The sequence below is a fragment of the Mirounga leonina genome, unplaced genomic scaffold, assembly GCF_011800145.1.
Source record: "Mirounga leonina isolate KUSES-001 unplaced genomic scaffold, KU_Mleo_1.0 Mir_204, whole genome shotgun sequence".
Taxonomy (NCBI): Eukaryota; Metazoa; Chordata; class Mammalia; order Carnivora; family Phocidae; genus Mirounga; species Mirounga leonina.
The window spans coordinates 22,212,328-22,232,468 of record NW_023270513.1 but is presented as its reverse complement, the minus strand read 5'-3'; the positions used below and the strand labels follow the sequence as shown (position 1 = coordinate 22,232,468).

General features: G+C 35.9%; 1 protein-coding gene across 1 annotated transcript in view; it reads right to left on the bottom strand.

The window, feature by feature from the left end:
- DIAPH2 (diaphanous related formin 2) overlaps nt 1-20,141 on the bottom strand; it is a 959,330-nt gene that overhangs the window by 41,749 nt on the left and 897,440 nt on the right. The gene's annotated exons all lie outside the window — the stretch shown is intronic.

Below are 20,141 nucleotides of genomic sequence, written 5' to 3'. Positions count from 1 at the left end.
AATATTAAAGTACTCTTTAGAGAACACAGTCTGGGACCTCAATTAATATGAGTTTTAGGTGATTATAGAGGCAAATTTACAGAATTGGGGGGGTTAAAGGCAATGAAATGTAACATAGACCTAAGGATTATTTACAGGGTGTGACTTTATAGTATTAACTGTTGGATATCATTGAAAAAAAGACTTTGAAAGATCACTTAAAATTGCAATACAGTAAATACCTAGAGAAGATAAAAAAATACAGACATTTAGAATGAATGGAATAATCAACTTACCTAGTGTTATGCAAATGGATATTTGTGGCTTGACATCAAAATGACAGTGATGCTAGCATACACTGATTAGTGTTGTATCTTTACTTAACAACTTAGATGAACATGAATGTAGTGTCTTCCAGAAAGCTGTTAGGTGACTCAAAATTGGTTCTCACGCTTATAGAAACATTGATGTCAGAGATATTTGTGAAGAATTTGAATAAAACTGATTTACAAAATGGGATGGTGGGGGAAGAAAGCAGGGGTTCTTCATGAAGATATTATTTTACACCATATGCAATTTGAATATATCTGTATAATTAAAATTGTTATCATAATTAGATATTTTACTGTGTCATCTACATTTCCAAACGGCTACCTATATTCAAAATGGTCAAAAAACTTAAATCATATTAGGAAAATGGAGGCACACCTTATCCATCACATCTCTTACAAGCTTTTGAATTCAGGATAATGCACATGGCTCTAAAGCCCACAATAACAGTAAGAACTGCCATTTACTTAGCGTTTACTAGGTGCCATGCACTTTGTTAAGTGACTTGCATATCTTACATATCAATGATTCTTCAATCAATCCTATAGGGTAGGTATTATGAGCCATTTTACAAATGAGTATGTGCCTCCAAGAAATTAAAAATCTTGCTCAAGACCATGCAGTTAATAAGGAGTGGACATCAGTGAAGTTTCAAACCCTATAACCTGAACCACTACACCATAGTGCCTCCACAAGCACTGAGCCTGAATTTCTAAGTCCATCATTTTGACAGGATGGTGTTTTATATAAACAAATGTGAAGTCAAAAAAGTAGGACAAGAGGGCGCCTGGGTGGCGCAGTTGGTTAAGCGACTGCCTTCAGCTTAGGTCATGATCCTGGAGTCCCTGGATCGAGTCCCGCATCCGGCTCTCTGCTCGGCGAGGAGCCTGCTTCTCCCTCTGACCCTCCCCCCTCTCATGTACTCTCTCTCTCTCTCTCATTCTCGCTCTCTCAAATAAATAAATAAATCTTTACAAAAAAAAAAAGTAGGACAAGAACAAGGAGTTTTGTAATCCAAAATGCATTACCATCTTCAATAATAACACTTTTAATACATTTTTTATTTTTAATAAATTTTTAAACTAAAAACCTAAAGAATACCATACTCATAATCTATTTAGCCTCCCAATTCTATTTCTTGCGAGTCACCTCTATAGAAAAGAATGGTTTGTCCTCTGCTTCTCTAACCTTCTATTTGCTAACAATGTGTTTACAATGCATGAATTGACCTGGATTACTTTACTTTTTAAAACATCCTATTTCTTTACAACTTCCGGGGTAACTTATTCCATAAGTCAGATATAATTCTTCCCATTCCCCATTGTTTACCTCTGTAATCTTTCAAGGATACTCCTTAGTTCCAATACTCTTGGGTTTGGTAAACAGGTTTGTGTATATCCTATCCAAACCTGTTATGATGTTATGATTTGATGGACTCTGAGCATAGCCTCACTCAGCCATTATCTTTCCCAACAGAAGAGCCTTAATTTTTTACCCTTTCATAGCAGGGAATCCTCACTATTTGCTGGTTCAGTGCAAATGTTTTCTCCTATCTGATACAGCTTTTTAAAAAGAAGGGGCGGGAGAAAATATTTGCAAACAACATATCAGATAAAGGGCTAGTATCCAAAATCCATAAAGAACTTATCAAACTCAACACCCAAAGAACAAATGATCTGATCAAGAAATGTGCAAAAGACATGAAGACATTTTTCCAAAGAAGACATCCAAATGGCCAACAGACACATGAAAAAGTGCTCAACATCGCTCGGCATCAGAGAAATCCAAATCAAAACTTCAATGAGATACCACCTCACACCAGTCAGAATGGCTAAAATTAACAAGTCAGGAAACAACAGATGTTGGCGAGGATGCGGAGAAAGGGGGACCCTCCTACACTGTTGGTGGGAATGCAAGCTGGTGCAGCCACTCTGGAAAACAGTATGGAGGTTCCTCAAAAAGTTGAAAATAGAGCTACCATATGACCCAGCAATTGCACTACTGGGTATTTACCCCAAAGATACAAATGTAGGGATCCGAAGGGGTACATGCACCCTGATGTTTATAGCAGCAATGTCCACAATAGCCAAACCATGGAAAGAGCCAAGATGTCCACTGGTAGATGAATGGATAAAGAAGATGGGGTATATATATACAATGGGATATTATGCAGCCATCAAAAGGAATGAAATCTTGCCATTTGCAATGACGTGGATGGAACTGGAGGGTATTATGCTGAGCGAAATAAGTCAATCAGAGAAAGACATGTATCATATGATCTCACTGATATGAGGAATTCTTAATCTCAGGAAACAACCTGAGGGTTGCTAGAGTGGTGGGGGTTGGGAGGGATGGGGTGACTGGGTGATAGACATTGGGGAAGGTATGTGCTATGGTGAGCGCTGTGAATTGTGCAAGACTGTTGAATCACAGACCTGTACCTCTGAAACAAATAATACATTATAAGTTAAAAAAAAAAGGGGGGGGGCGCCTGGGTGGCTCAGATGGTTAAGCGTCTGCCTTCAGCTCAGGTCATGATCCCAGGGTCCTGGGATCGAGTCCTACATCAGGCTCCTGGCTCAGCGGGGAGCCTGCTTCTCCCTCTGACCCTCTCCCCTCTCATGCTGTTTCTCTCTCGCTTGCTCTCTAAAAAATAAATAAAATCTTTAAAAAAAAAAGAAGAAGAAGAAGAAGAAGATAACAGGAAGGAAAAAATGAAGGGGGGGAAATCAGAGGGGGAGACGAACCATGAGAGACTATGGACTCTGAGAAACAAATTTAGGGTTCTAGAGGGGAGGGGGTAGAGGGATGGGTTAGCCTGGGATGGGTATTAAGTAGGGCACGTACTGCATGGAGAACTGGGTGTTATATGCAAACAATGAATCATGGAACACTAAAAAAAAAAAAAATGATAAAATTAAAAAAAAAAAGAAGGGGCAACCAGAATTACATTAAGTCTGGAGGACCTTGATCCTGTACTAAGGAAGTAGAATGACTTCTGTTTAGATGCCAGTCTCTTTCCAGATGTTGACCAGCAAAATGTTGACCTTTGGGGGTACAGTACCTTCCTGAAATAATTTTTTTTCAGGGAACAGTTACCAGTCACTGTTAGATCCCTTTTCAAGATTGGAACTGAGAAGCAGCAGCCTGCCAGCCTGTGAATGCAACCTGGCTTATTTAACGTTCATTTTTTTTTCCCCCTAAATGCATTACCTTACCCACACGTAACCTCATCTGCCACTTCTCAGCCCACTCATGAGCCTCAAGAGAGCTTCCTGTAGTTTATCCCTGGCAGTTTGGTATTTCACTTTCAGTGAACTCAGAACAGTTGAGTGTCAACTGCAAACTCCTACTTCAGTTTCCTTAACTTTTTGATAGAATAAACTATTTCCTTGAAGTAATTAAAGTGTTAATGTTTGAAATTGAAGGAGAAATGGTAAATGTAAAATTATCCTTCAATTAAAAAAATCCTCCACATAGTGATAGTTTTTTTTTTTAATTTCACCTTTCTTCACAGTGTTGATGAAAATTAGATGGTAATATAAGCCTAGATTTAGACATGCTACTGGCCTCATATCTCTGAAGGCATAAAACTAAAGGATTAATCTGCCAAATATCCTAAAATGCATTTACTTTCATTGTCATCAATCCTTCCAATTGGTCCCCCCCCAGGTTGCTTTCTAATTCTATATCCCTCTTACATATTTAAAGAGCTTAATGTTTATTGTTACTTCATTTTTAAAACTTTTATTTCCTACTCTAGGAAGCCTTATTAATTTTTATAATACTCCCTTTACAGATTGTAAGATAAATAAAATAGATTTCTAGTCTTTTCAGATGTGCTTCAATTGTATGAGGGTTTATTATGAATTAAGAAAAAAATTAATTAGCAGAATGAAGACAAGAGTTTGAAATTTTGTCATAACTAATTTAGTACGTGAAGGAAATATAATTCTAAGGTTTGAGTTATTTTTGGACCAATACAAAATTAATTTGCATAATCCAATTATACTTACTTTTGGGGGTGTCTGTGTGAATGTGTACCACAAAGTGGTTATGTTGGAGTAGGTAATTATAACCGAGGTATTCCCCTTGCCTACAGCCTAGACTAACATGAACTGAATAATTACAGTTGCCTTAGTATCTACCTTAGTTTTAAGTTCTGTCCTGAATACAGGCTGCCTTGCCAGTTAAAGTTCCTGAATGATCTGCCTCAAATTTCATGTTGTAAGTAGATGTATAGTGGAAAGAGCACAGAATTTGGACTCAGAGATCCTAGGCTCAAATTTTGCTTAGCATCATTCAAGCCAGGAAACTAGGAATGAGTCATTTAACCTCTCTAATCCTCAGTCTCCTCACCTGCAAAATGAGGAGAGAAGCTTTATCTTACTATGTTCACAGATTGTAAAATTAGTTAATAAATAATAGCATATCAGGTAACCATAGTTTTATTATAATTGGTATTATTAACAACTGTAAGGCTTATCCAAAGATAAACCCTCTTTCAAATGAGCCACTTTGTATCTTTTCTACTATTGATCACTTGAAAAATATTTATGATTTTATGGCTGTATTCATAATAAAAAAACAAAGTATTTTTTCCATGCCATCTTAATAAACACAGAAGAAATAGCCTTGTTGTTTTTATTTTATGACTTTCTTTTTAGTTCAGATTCTTTAGCACAAGCCACTCTGATGATGTTTAAAATCAAGATATCAAATGACACTGTCATGATCTGGAAATGTCTGCAAAGTCCACTGGGAAGTCTTAGCAAATGTCAGAGTACCTCTAAGGCAAGGCAGATCTTCAGGATGGATAATGATTCAAGAGTTTAGTACTAAAGATACAGCAGGGTGCTGGGGAAAGGCCTGCTTGACGCTCAAAGGTCAAGCAGTACAAGCTTAATGCCGAATAAAGTAAAAGGTCACTTAGCATTGTGATTAGTGATGCTGAATGGGTGCAGGGTGATGTAACAGATATAGTCAACTAACACTTCCATTTCAGGAGGTGTCAGAATAGATACTTTCATCCATTCCCCTTCCTTTCTGGCAAGTAATTACTTAGAAAAGCCAACAAATGAAAATACATCCTAGGTAGCAGTTAAGTGTTCAGTAGTCAGTAGTCTACCATTGTTGAGTGCCTTAAACAAACTGAGGGTTCTAGAGGGGAGGGGGGTGGGGGATGGGTTAGCCTGGTGATGGGTATTAAGGAGGGCACATTCTGCATGGAGCACTGGGTGTTATACGAAAACAATGAATCATGGAACACTACATCAAAAACTAATGATGTAATGTATGGTGATTAACATAACATAATAATAAAAAAAAAAAGTACAATCTTCCAGTTACAAAATAAAAAGAAAAAAAAAAGGGCACTGTAGTGGAGATAACTCACAGACTTTAAGAGAAGAGAGATTATCTCTCCATATTTCTTAAGAATGGTCCTACTGATATGTCTATCACTGGCAATTTAATTGTTGATTTTTCTTCAAAAGGAAAACAAACACATACAGAAACCTGAAAAAGAAACTGATCCAAGTAGGTAACACTAAATCAAATAATACACAAAATAATATATGGCAGTTATATAATGATAAGCACTAAAGACACCAAGAAATCCCCATTAACACTATCCCAATGCCACTACCACCAATAACAAAGTATTCCCCAAAATAGAAAATTAAACATTTTTTGCCCCCTCATCTGCCTCAAATAATTATAAGGAATGCTGAAATATATGGTAATGTGTGAAAGTTAGCCCTACATATTCATAATATGAAGGACTTGTTGCAATGGTTAGCATAATAAAATCCTTGTTAGTGTAAAGTATAATTAGAGTTGGACCTAAGGGTTCTTCATGTGGCATCTTCAAGGGCTGAAGTGAAATAAAAAATGACACAGTTGAAAAAGAGAATATACATTTTAATCTCAGTTTAATCTAGTCAGAGCATTAAAGGATTTACCCTCATAGCCAACTGGCTATTCATATGTATACTGTAGTAGACATACAGGTTAGACTGCAAGCTACTTGAGGATATCTTTCTGTCTTTAACACCTAACATGGGGCTTGCCACAAAGCTTGAGGCCAATGAAACTATGTTGAATTAAATTTATAGAAATTTTGCTGTCATTTGGACTTAGAGTCTTATATGTAGAGGGAAAAAATGATAAGATAGCAAGTGAATGAAAACATATGCTAGGAATTTAGAGGGAGACCCTCTTTTTCATGTTTGTATCTCTGGCATCTAATGCTGGTCCTGGCATGTGGGCAACCCTCAGAAAATGTTGAAATACCAGTGTGTCACAGAGAGAAGGTGAAATTTGATCTGGGTCCTGAGAGGCAGGTAGGAGTTGAAGAGGTTTGTTCCCAACACTTCTTAGCAGCAGTTTCTAGGGATATCCCTCCTCCAACCCCATACAAATTTATATGAGTCTCTTCTTTGTTAAGGCATGACCTCTTTTACTATGATGTGATACCTATCACAATTTTCTGGTAGGTCAGGTTTGTATAAATCAGAGTTGGACATTGGACTAGAAGACAAATGTCAGTGAATATCTGTCTTGCTGTAGAATAGAGCTACTTTTGACTTTAAATCCTCATGGTTTCATATTATTTATATAATTTTTTGCTTAAATTTTTACTTTGTTCTTGATTATTTTAATTCAGCAAATATTTGCCGTGTCTACTCTGCACATGGAAACAAAAAGTGTGCACATAAATTAGAGATGTAATACAACAGTATGGATGATTTTAGCATTTTTAAAAAGCTTTGAATGCCTCTATTTATGGTAAATTATGTGAGCTGCTGTCATTGTTGTCAGGGATTTTTCCCCCAGTATCTGTCCTTTCTATTTCTAGATCATTTCAACGTAAGAGTGCCTTGACATGGCAAGGGGAGTTGCTTAAAACTTACTATTTACAACAACTTATCACTGCAAATCAGAATTGTCTCAATATGGTACACTAACAAATCAGATGCAATTGATGCTGAATCTGATGTAACACAGAAGCTGTAATCTATAACCCCCAATTATACACATTTTAGTTTGAAGCAGTCCTCATAGTAAATAAAAGTTCTCTATTTGAATATATACATTTATTCTAATGAAATACCTTTCTTACCTTTTCTCTTAGTTAGATACAAGATTTATTTGGACAAGTTTTCTCTGCATGAAGGAAAAAGTGTTTGAAAACCACTGCTCTAGTCTTTTCCTCCAAACTGCTTCCAGAGATATCTTTCTAAAACCTGTATTTGATCATGACCCTCTTCTGTTTAAAACCTGTCTGTGGATCCTATGCCATATAAAAGCTCAAACACCTTGGTATCAGAACCCTTCTTGGCTGTTGTCTAATCCCCCAACCCTATCTCTCTCCTTGCCCCTTCACATCTGTACCATAAACCATATATTTTTAATTTCTTGCAGTCCTAGGACCATGGCATAGGCTTCATTTCTCCCAACTTTTTATTTATTTTGAGAGAGAGCCCGCAAGTGGGGAAGGGGGAGCAGAGAGAGAGGGAGAGAGAGAATCTTAAGCAGGCTCCACGCCCAGTGCAGAGCTCAATGTGGGCTCGATCTCATGACCCTGAGATAATGACCTGAGCCAAAATTAAGAGTTGGATGCTTAACCAACTGAATCACCCAGGCGCCCCTCTCCTAGCTTTTTAAAAACCTGTGCCCAATACCTAGGATATGGACTACACAGTCTGGCATCTTTATCTACTAGAAAAACCACTTTTTATCCTTCAAATTTCAACCTAAATATAAAGCCTTCCCTGATAGCCTGCTGCCTTCTGCCATAGTTCATTTCTTTCTTCCACTGCATTCACCCAGCAACCTGTATACACTACCATTATCCAACTCAACAAATTTTAATGTGACCATTTGTTTCCACCTTGGTTTCCCCAACTAAATTGTCAGTTATATAGGGATAGTGATGTCTCCTGTCATATCTTTGAATCCTTGCTACGTAAGACAGAATCTAGTTCTTAGATGTTAAGTAATATATACTTGCTGAATAAATAAGAAGTGGCTAACTCAGAATTCATCAATTGCCCAGGGACTAGGGTTGATGTTACCTTTGTTTAGCAAACTCCTTCCCTGGAATCTAAACTTAATCGTATAAATAAGATTATAAGGAGAATATTTAAAATGCTTAAGAGAACAAACTTTTCAAATTCCCTCAAGTACTTTATAAGCATTAATTTACATACAAGTGATATGCTAATTGCAATTTAGCCATATTTGTTCATTAATATTGGGTCCTTAAGGACCTCTACTAGATAATGGTTTGAATAACTGAATGTGTTAACTTAGAGCTCCTGAACATACTAGAGATAAATAAAAATTCATTTCCTTAAAATTATTCTATAATTCAAATAATTTTCTCTAAATCAAAATGGCCTTTCCAATTTTGCATGATGTTTTATTGACTACTGTTCATTTTTTCTATACTATTTAAATTCATTCCTTGTTACTTTAAGGATAAAAAATATTCACAAGGGTATTGATAGAGGCTTTCTATTATATATTACAAAACCCAAATTCTTTGGCATGAAATAGAAGGCCCTCTACCATCTACCACCTGTTCAATCTCTCATATGCATTCCACTTGTGTATCCTACCACTCCCTACAACTAACCCTATAGTCCAGTTACACCAACTCCTTGCCTTTCTTGAAGGATGCTAGGTCTTTCCATGACAACATATTTTTATACATATTCTTGCTTTTCACTGGAATGTCCTTTGCACACTCACGGCCATGAATTCACCAAAGAACTCCAATATCCTTTATCCCATGCCTCAGAAGACAGTTCCATACTAAAGCATTTTTGGTCACCTAAGACAGTATAAGTCACCCTTTTCTGTGTTCCCACAGCATTTTGTTGAGACATACTATTTATGACACTATATTATAATTACATATTTATGTTCACCCCCATTCAAATGAAGTCTTTGAGTGCAGACACTGCATGTTATTCTTCTTTCTATCCCCAGCATCTAGCATTGTGTCTGGTACAAGGAAGGCACCTGTTGTTGGTTGAATTGTGTCTTCCAAAAAATATGCTGTAGTCCTAACCTGAGGTACCTGTGAATGTGACCTTATTTGGAAATAATCTCTTTGCAGATGTAATCAAATTAAGATGAGGTCATACTGGATTAAGTTGGGGTCTTAGATCCAGTGACTGGCGTCCTTATTAGGAGAGAGTGATTTGGTGACACAGAGGACACACAGAAGGAAGAAGGCCATGCAACAAAAGAGGCAGAAATTTGAGTGATGCAGCTGAGCCAAGGAATGCCAACAATGGCTGGCAACCACTAGAAGCTAGTAGTGAGACACTGAACAGATTTTTCCCTCAGAGCCCCCAAAAGGAACCAACCCTGCCAACACCTTGATTTTGGACTTCTAGACTCTAGACCTGTGAGAGAATAAATTTCTGTAATGTTAAGCCACCAAATTTGTGATAATATATTATGGAAACCCTAGGAAACTAATATAGCACTCAATATATTTTTATTGAATGAGTAAATAAATGGGTGATGAATAACTTAACAGAGAAGATCCTTTTACTTGGTAGAGGATCTATGCCCAACGAATTCTCAAAAGCAGCTATCCTTTTCTGCCAATTAAGAGTCTCAGTAAGCATATGAAAAGTCCCTTTACAACTTCCATGCATGCTTAAGTCCAAGATGATTATGGCTGAAGGTAAGGAGACAGACAAAAGACCCATGGAAAATAGACTGCTTTCCTCTACCATCATTCCCACTTGGGACAGAGCAGAGATCGCAAAGCCACAGCTGAAAGAATTAGGATCATGAATGACTCAATGAAATTACCTCTCTATTGTGGGATATTCCCTTTGAAGTTTTTGCTGATGTTTTGTGCTCTAAAGCAGGCCATATAATACTGGAATTCTCATGTGAATGTTCCTGAGTCTGTGGTAGAACGGTAGAGTAGCAGAGATTGTTGCTATTACTGCTGTTGCTTACAAAAGCTATTTTAGGGTAAGTTTGCAAGAAAAAAAATACAGTAATTCACACAGTGGATCCATATATAAAACCAGGTAAGATGTTATTTGTCTAGCCATTTCATTAACATGGTCTTTGCTATACAAACACCACCATCCCCTACTGTCATATAAAACATTATTGCCTACAAAACACTTTGATAGTCTTATTTAAGTCAAAATAAAATCCTTTTATTCATTTTTGTTCAGTGAAATTTTCCTTTTCTATCTTATGCTGACATTGATTTCCTAGTTTTTCATCGGAAGTCCTTTTCTTCATCTGTTTCTAATTTTCTTAATGAGGCTTTTTCCCACTCACCCTATTTACAACTATAGTCCATCACATTTAGCATAATGATGTCTCCATAAAAATATTTCAACTCTCACCTTTGTAGCTAGTTCTCTTTTCTTATCTCCCTTACTTGAAAAGTATAGAGTGAAATAAAACACAAAATTGAAGGTAAAGGAAGATTGAATTTCTTAAAGGTGGGCATATAACTACTGTCTTAAAGAATGTGGATCTGGTTTGCAGCCAATGGTCACACAAATATTTCTTTTTTGGCAGTATAGCTATCACCATAAAGAAGCATTATAACTCAATGAGACCCATATTCTTCCTCTCTTCCACTGACCGGTTTAAGTCAAAATAGACACAGATGAGTAATGACAGAATGTAATCCAGGAAAGAGACATGCATTAATAAGCAGACAAAGACATTGTAAAGCATCAAAGAAACATATACCAAATGTCCCACCAGTCTGTTTTATTTTTAAATTTCTTTAGAAAAGTTTGGCTGAAACCAATTTATAATATGCTGTCTACTGATAAAACCCAACACAAATGCTGAGAGATCTACAGCTGCCACATTGGGAGATCTCTACTAGGTTTATAGTGACTTTTGGTCTAAGACCAGTGTGGAACAGACTAGTTTTGGGGTCACTGTTTAAGTGGCTAGGAGATGCCAGACATTATTAGATTTTATTTATGTTGCACACACTTACAATAAGTGCTATAACTTACTTTGTGCCAGGAGCTGATTTAAGCATGTTACAAATATAAATTTACTTCATAACTCTATGAAGTATTTAATCTGATTACCTCCATCTTATACATGAGGAAAATGTGGCACAGAGAAGCCAAACAACTTGCCTAAGTCATACAAATATTAAATTGTAGAGGTAGGATTCAAATCCAGGTAGCTTATCCTCTATAATCCAGGTACTAACCACTATTCTATGCTGCCTTCCAGTGATTAAGATGGATCCAGAGTAGGGAATGGAATTTCTTGGATTATGGGTTAGTTTTAGGATCCCATCAGACTTCATGATTTATTCAATGTCTAAAGTGTGAGAAGGCTTATAGCAGGCACTGTTGAAGTTGTATGAGGGAGGTATGTAGTTTTTGAATGAGTTAAGCATAAAGGCCATGTGTAGACCAAAGAAAAATTTAAGGACGTTTAAAAAGCTTTATATGTATCAAGAGATTTCTCAAATACTGAAAGGACTGGAAGGAAGGGCTTTGGATTCTATGCAACAATTCTCCTGTAGGTTAGAAGTAGCATCTGTGAGATAATCACTAGACATGCTGCTATGGATCCTCTGTCTGCTTATAGAAAGATGAACCATTTGAGATGGCTTTCTCCAGCAGAGCATGTCTTAGCTGGTTTATCCACCATGAGAGGACTAACCGTTAGTTGAAGTATATATATTCTAGTGGTATATCAAAGGGAGGCTGGAGAACATGAAAATCAAATTTAATAATGTACATATTATGTATGTGAATATATAATGTATATACAAGTAAACATATACACAGGCACATATAACTAATATACAACTAGAAATATATAACTAGAAATTGTTGAGAGTTTACTATATGCCAGATTCTGTGCTAAATGCTTTATGTAAATTATTAATCATCACACCAAGCCTATCATATAGGTATCATTATTTACCCCCTTTTACCGATGAGAAAAATGAGGTACAAAGAACTATAGTGAGTTAGTAAGTGGGAATTTACAGGATACAAACCCAGGCTGTCTAGCACCATAGCCACATAATCTATTGCATATAATTTGAGTTAGGTCTTATGATTCCTAATATTTTCTTAAAACTCTTTATCTTTACACTTTATCAATCTTTTTTTTAACCTACTCATTGCAAAAAGTCTTTTAAAGTCAGCCAGAGAATAGAATTAAGAATTTGGTAAAATGTTAAAAGTTGCAATTTTGTATTTCAGCACGGGGTTATGCTGAAAATTTTCCCTCTTAGGATTTCTATTTCAGGTTTAAAATACTGCTACTTGGGGCACCTGGGTGGCTCAGTTGGTTAAGCGACTGCCTTCGGCTCAGGTCATGATCCTGGAGTCCCGGGATTGAGTCCCACATCAGGCTCCCTGCTCAGCAGGGAGTCTGCTTCTCCCTCTGACCCTCCTCCCTCTCATGCTCTCTCTCTCTCATTCTCTCTCTCACAAATAAATAAAATCTTTAAAAAAAAATCTTAAAAAACTGCTACATATATAATATCCCTAGTAAAAAGTCCATTGTGTTTGTAATTAAGGGAGTCTTAGAAGTTAAAGGCAATAAAGTCTATCCTTGCCACGCCAAAACCCAAAACAAAACAGAACAAAATCCTTAACAGAAAAAAATCCCAGAGAATGGTAAAAATATCTGGCTTATCGGCTAATGTGTGATATGTGAATGGCATCCAATTCTCTGTTACATTTAACAGAAAAAAAATCAAATGCTCTAAAAATGTTGTGAATATTCAATTATCATAATTAAGATGTATTTTGAAGCAATAAATTTCATATCTTTGGCACACTGTGATAAGCTGATACATGTATAAGGTAATTGTAAAATCAAAATTAAACACATTTAGTGCACAAAACAGTAGTAAGAAAAACATAAATTATGTTTATTATTATAGAAATAAACCTAGTGTTATGAGCTGAATTGTGTCCCTCCAAATTCCTATATTGAAACCCTAATCTCCAGTACCCTAGAATGTGATTGCATGTGGAAATAGGGCCTTTAAAGAGGCAATTAAGTTAAAGTGGGTTTGTTAGGGTGGCCTTAGTCCAATATGACTTGTGCCCTATTAAGAAGAGAAAATCAGGGCATAGACAACAAAGAAAAAGGAATGACCATATGAAAACACAGTGAGATGGCAGCCATCTGCAAGCCAATGAGAAAGGCCACAGAAGATATTGAACCTGCCAATACCTTGATTTTGGACTTCTAGTTTCCAGAGTTGTAAGGAAGAAAATTTCTGTTATTTGAGCCACTCAGTCTGTAGTATTTGTTAAGCAACCCTAGAAAACTGATACACATAGTAATAATAAACCAATAACTATTCCCAGCCCTGCAAATTTCTTTCAGTTAAAAGTTCTTTTTCTTTTGGGCTGTTCAGATAGGAGTATATATATTATTTTTCCATTCAGAATTGTATTATCACTAAGACAAACTCTAGCCATCCTGACATTTTCTTTTTACTTTATTTTATAGGAAAGAAATCTGTATTTTCAAAAAGAAAATCGTAATAAGTGAAGAATGAAATGGAATACATCTTTATATCAGGGTGATGGTTCCAGAGCATAAAAACTTATTCCTCAAAGTAGGTATTCTCAAATAAAATTTAACCCTGAATGTTATGATTCCATACATTTGGAAGTCCATTATTTAATTGAGGTTACATTAATTGCTGATTCGATTTATTAAGTATTTCCAAAACTGATTTCCTGATTTTTCATGTAAACTTTTCACATTCTTTTCTCCAAATATGTACAAACAAAATAACTTAGATTCATTAAGATGTTTAGCTTTTTCATTTCTAAGAAATATGGTATATTTCATCAATAAATGAATGGAAAATTTTCCCCCCTTAAGTGGCTTTGTAGATTTCTATACTCAAAATCACTGAGTTTATAGCTAGGGAGAAAATATCAAATATCATCTAGTTCAACAACCTCATTTTATGCAAGGGGAGATTGCTGAGACCTAGAGAGCCTTAACGACCAGATCAAGGTCACACAGTTGTAGACTAAAATCAGTCTTAACTCAAGTCTATACTCTTACCATGATCACTAGGCTGAGTCAGTGCTACTTTAGCAAATCACTAAGTCAGAGATGTTTCATACGCAACGATGTAATATTTAACTCATTTTCCAGACTTCATGGAAGTCTGCCATATAATTTGTCTGCCTTTGCCTTCACATTGCCATTTCTGTAGAATGGGAAGAAGAAAGACAAGATATTTAAAACAATGTCTTAGGAAGGAAGTTATATGAGGAATTGCCTGTATGGGAAACTTTATTCTTTGGAAATAACCAGAGTGAGAAATCTACCTAGGGTCTTCTAAAAATAGCCATTGGATGAAACAAATTATGAAGAAAAAATATTTAAAGAAAATAAACAACTACGACATGACTGTTTTTACTAAATCGTAACAATGCAGATATTAGTTTCAAAATTCATACAATCAGACAACACCCAGGAAGTGTTACTGATATCATTTATCATCACCTGCAGCTATGACAAACTCAAAACGAGGTTTGGACTACACAAACTGGTGTTACCAGGCAAAATTGCAAAGTAGGTGGCTTCCACCTATTTTGTAGCACTCTTTCACTGCCTCTTAGAGGATGTATAGAGCATTCTTGCTACTCATAATTCCCTAGTATAAGTGCCCAAAGAGGTCCTCTCACTAAATACTCCCTTTTCTATATTACTTCTTCCATTATCCCTGTTCCTCAATGATATATTACATTCACTCAAAATCCATAAAGAAGTCAGAGTGGAGTAATTAATATGAAGGTCTAAAATATTGATAGCATTAGATGCTCTCATTTGAATTTTACAGGAAGATCTTGTTTAATGAAATGCAGCCTGAATTGGTAGATGATATGTGGAAGATCTTGTTGGGCAGATGAATCTTCATAATTCTGCTTATTTATCCCTCTTTAAAAGAAAGGTTCTAAGAATTTCTCATGCTATTTAGATCTCTCTTCTAGATTTTTGGGCTCAGAGTTAAGTGTTGTTGTCCCATGCATGGTAGTGGGAGATAGTTGCAAGGCAGAAGATAAGAAACAAAAGTAACCCTTGCTTCCATCTGGATGACTTTTATTTATTTTTCTTATCTGATTGATGTAGCCAGGACTTCCATTACTATGTTGAATAAAAGTGGTGAGAGTGGACATCCTTGTCTTGTTCCTGATTTTAGAGGAAAAACTCTCTTTTTCACCACTGAGTATGATATTAGTTGTGGGTTTTTCACATATGGTCTTTATTATTTGGAGGTATATTCCCTCTAAACCCATTTTATTGAGAGTTTTTATCATGAATGGATGGTGTACTTTGTCAAATGCCTTTTCTACATCTATTGAGGTGATTGTATGGTTTTTAATCCTTCTCTTATTAATGTAATGTATCATGTTAATTGATTTGCAAATATTGAACCACCTTTGCATCCCTGGAATAAATCCCACTTAATTGTCTTGAATGATTTTTTAATGTATTGTTGGATTTAGTTTGCTAATATTTTGTTGAGGATTTTTACATCTATATTCACCACAGATATTGGCCTGTATTTCTCTTTTGCTATGATGTCTTTATCTGGTTTTAGTATCAGGGTAATGCTGGCTTCATAGAATGAATTTCAAAGGTTTCCTTCCTCTTCTATTTTTTGGAATAGTTTGAGAAGAATAGTTATTAACTCTTCTTTAAACATTTGGTAGAATTCACCTGTGAAGCCATCTTGTCCTAGACTTTTTTGGGGGGGGGAGTTTTTTGATTACTGATTCAATTTCATTTCTATAAATTGGTCTGTTCAAATTTTATATTTCTGCCTGATTAAGTCTTGGGAGGATATGTGTATGTATGTGTGTGTGTGTATATATATATATATATGTTGTCTGATTTGTTGGCATATAATTTTTCATAATCTTCTCTTATAATTTGTAATTCTTTGGTGTCAGCCATTACTTCTGCTCCTTCATTTCTGATTTTATTTTTTGAGTCGTCTTCTTTTTTTGATGAGTTAGGCTAAAGGTTTATCAATTTTGTTGATGTTTTCAAAGAATCAGCTCCTGGCTTCATTGACCTGTTCTATTGCTTTGTTTGTCTCTGTTTCATTTACTTCTGGTCTAACCTTTATTATTTCCTTGCTTCTACTGGCTTTGGGCTTTGTTAGTTCTTCTTTTTCAAGCTCCTTTAAGTATGAGGTTAAATATTTGAGATTTTTCTTGTTTCTTGAGATAGCCCTGTATTGCTATAATCTTCTCTCTTAGAACAGCTTATGCTGAATCCCAAAGATTCAGATCATTATGTTTTCATTTTCATTTGTTTCCATGTATTTTTTGATTTCCTCTTTGATATCTTGGTTGACTCATTCATTGTTTAGTAGCATGTTACTTAGCCTCCAAGTATTTATGTTCTTTCCATTGGTAAAGAAGAAGTAAACTCAGTATTTGTAGATGACATGATACTATATGTTTAAAAAAACCCTAAAGACTCCACCAAGAAACTACTAGAACTGATAAATGAATTCAGTAAAGGTGCAGGAAACAAAATTAATATATTGAAATCTGTTGCATTTCTATATACGAATAATGAAGTATTAGAAAGAGAAGTTAAGATAACAATCCCATTGACAATTGCACCAAAAAGAATAAAGTATCTAGGAATAAACTTAACCAAGTAAATGAAAGACTTGTACTGTGAAAACTATAAATCATTAATGAAATGAACTGAAGAAGATACAAAGAAATTGAAGAACATTCCATGCTCATGGATTGGAAGAACAAATATTGTTAAAATGTCCATACTAGTCAAAGCAATCTACAGAATCAATGCAATCCCTATCAAAATATCAACAACATTTTTCACAGAACTAGAACAAATAATCCTAAAATGTGCATGGAACCAAAAGGTGCCAAATAGCCAAAACTATCTTGAAAAAGAAGAACAAAGCTGGAGGTATCACAATCCCAGATGTCAAAGTATACTATAAAACTGCAGTAATCAGAACAGTATGATACTGGCACATAAGCAGACACGTAGATCAATGGAACAGAACAGAGTCCAAAGATAACCCCACACTAATATGGTCAATTAATCTACGACAAAGGAGGCAAGAATCTACAATGAATGGGGAAAAGACAGTCTCTTCAACAAATGGTGTTGAGAAAACTGGACAGCTATGTGTAAAAGAATCAAATTAGACCACTTTTTTACACCATACACAAAAATAAACACTTTTACTTAACAGTAAATTAAACCCAAATACTAAAGTCATTTAGCAAGCCAGGCTATCTACAAATTGAATCATAGTAAGGTGAATAAAAGCAAACAAACTGAATAAAAAGCAAGTTAAAAATACGAAATATGTTAGAAGTGTTTTAAAATTAGTTCCTTTTCTTTTTCTCTTAAAGTTTAGATAAAATATTTTCTCAGCACTTGGGAAAATCTCTACCTATCACTTTATTATAAATGGGCATGTTTCTCAATATGGGCTTTAATGTATAAATAACTCAGCAAAATGCCGAAACAGATTCTCTTTAAAAATAATATATGAATTCCTTGTATTTCAGTTGCAGGTAAGTTAGTACTTTGGATGAACAAGCAAATTCTTATCATGACAAGAACAAACTTTCAAAGCAACATACAAGTTTACAGTCATCTTGGTCAATTAATTAAATCAAACCATATTCCAGAAGACCAAGTTACATTAGTCCTTTTACAGATTTTTTTTTCTTTTTTAAGGTATCATCTTGCACAGAGAATAGAAGCAAAATTATATAAATGGCATATAAAAAAATCACAAGAAATGAGCAAAACGTTACATTTTGCTTTAAAGGCACTATGAACTTTGGATAGGAATGGGTTTGTATTTAATCCCCAATGCCCATATTCCTGTACATTCAATTAAACTGGATTAGAAAACTGGGCCATGCCACTGATTAACAGTGACTTTTCATGACTAAGAAAAGCAACATGGCTCACAGAGCCCTCCTGACATGCCATTCTTTCCAGCCAAAGGGCATGCCTGCTCTTGAGAGCATATCCAAAAAGGAGGCACAAAGTGAGAACGCACAACAAAGGGCCACAAGGAGAGTCAGAGAGACTGAGTCACACTGCTGTGGGTAGGCTGTATGGCTATGTAATCAGGAAAGAAGAAAATAACAAATTCTCTAGGTCAAAAATGACCTTAAAAATTGTGTGTCCATCAAAAATTGTGTGTGTGAGAGAGAGAGAGAGAGAGAGAGAGAGAGTGTGTGTGGTAGAGGGGGTATTCAAGAGAGAATATGAATGAATAAATGACTAGAGAATTTGGCTTTGGATTGCACAAAGTACTCTAGCATCCTCAGGTCTGTTCTTTTTCCTAGAAGAGAGTGGTTTCTGCTGTCAGGTATTAGAGCATGGATTTGAACTTCAACCTATCACAGTGGTCACTTGAGCATTTCCATCAGCAATGTTTAGCCCAGACCAGTTCAAAAGAATTGATGCTAAACTTATTGCAACTTAGTATCAATATGATAGATACTTGTAGAAGGCAAATATAAATAAAATTCTGAATAGGAAAAGAAACAGTCAACAAAACCAAAAGACAACTGACAGAGTGGGAGAAGATATTTGCAAATGACATATCAGATAAAGGGCTAGTATTCAAAATCTATAAAGAACTTATCAAACTCAACACCCAGAGAACAAATGATCCAATCAAGAAATGGGCAGAAGACATGAACAGACATTTCTGCAAAGAAGACATCCAAATGGCCAACAGATACATGAAAAAGTGCTCAACATCACTCGGCATCATGGAAATTCAAATCAAAACCTCAATGAGATACCACCTCACGCCAGTCAGAATGGCTAAAATTAACAAGTCAGGAAATGACAGGTGTTGGAGGGGATGTGGAGAAAGGGGAACCCTCCTACACTGTTGGTGGGAATGCAAGCTGGTGCAGCCACTCTGGAAAACAGTATGGAGGTTCCTCAAAAAGTTGAAAATAGAGCTACCCTATGATCCAGCAATTGCACTACTGGGTATTTACCCCAAAAATACAAATGTAGGGATCCGAAGGGGTACTTGCACCCCAATGTTTATAACAGCAATGTCCACAATAACCAAATTATGAAAAGAGCCAGGATGTCCATCAACAGATGAATGGATAAAGAAGAAGTGGTATATATATACAGTGGAATATTCTGCAGCCATCAAAAGGAATGAAATCTTGCCATTTGCAATGACGTGGATGGAACTGGAGGGTATTATGCTGAGTGAAATAAGTCAATCAGAGAAAGACATGTATCATATGACCTCACTGATATGAGGAATTCTTAATCTCAGGAAACAACCTGAGGGTTGCTGGAGTGGTGGGGGTTGGGAAGGATGGGGTGACTGGGTGATAGACATTGGGGAGGGTATGTGCTATGGTGAGTGCTGTGAAATGTGCAAGACTGTTGAATCACAGAACTGTACCTCTGAAGCAAATAATACATTATATGTTAAAAAAAAAAAAAGAATAAGATAGCAGGAGGGGAAGAATGAAGGTGGGGAAATCGGAGGGGGAGACGAACCATGAGAGACGATGGACTCTGAAAAACAAACTGAGGGTTCTAGAGGGGAGGGGGGTGGGAGGATGGGTTAGCCTGGTGATGGGTATTAAAGAGGGCACATTCTGCATGGAGCACTGGATGTTATATGCAAACAATGAATCATGGAACACTACATCAAAAACTAATGATGTAATGTATGGGGATTAACATAACATAAAAAAAAATTCTGAATAGGAAAACAACATGGAACATCACAAAGACCAAAGGAT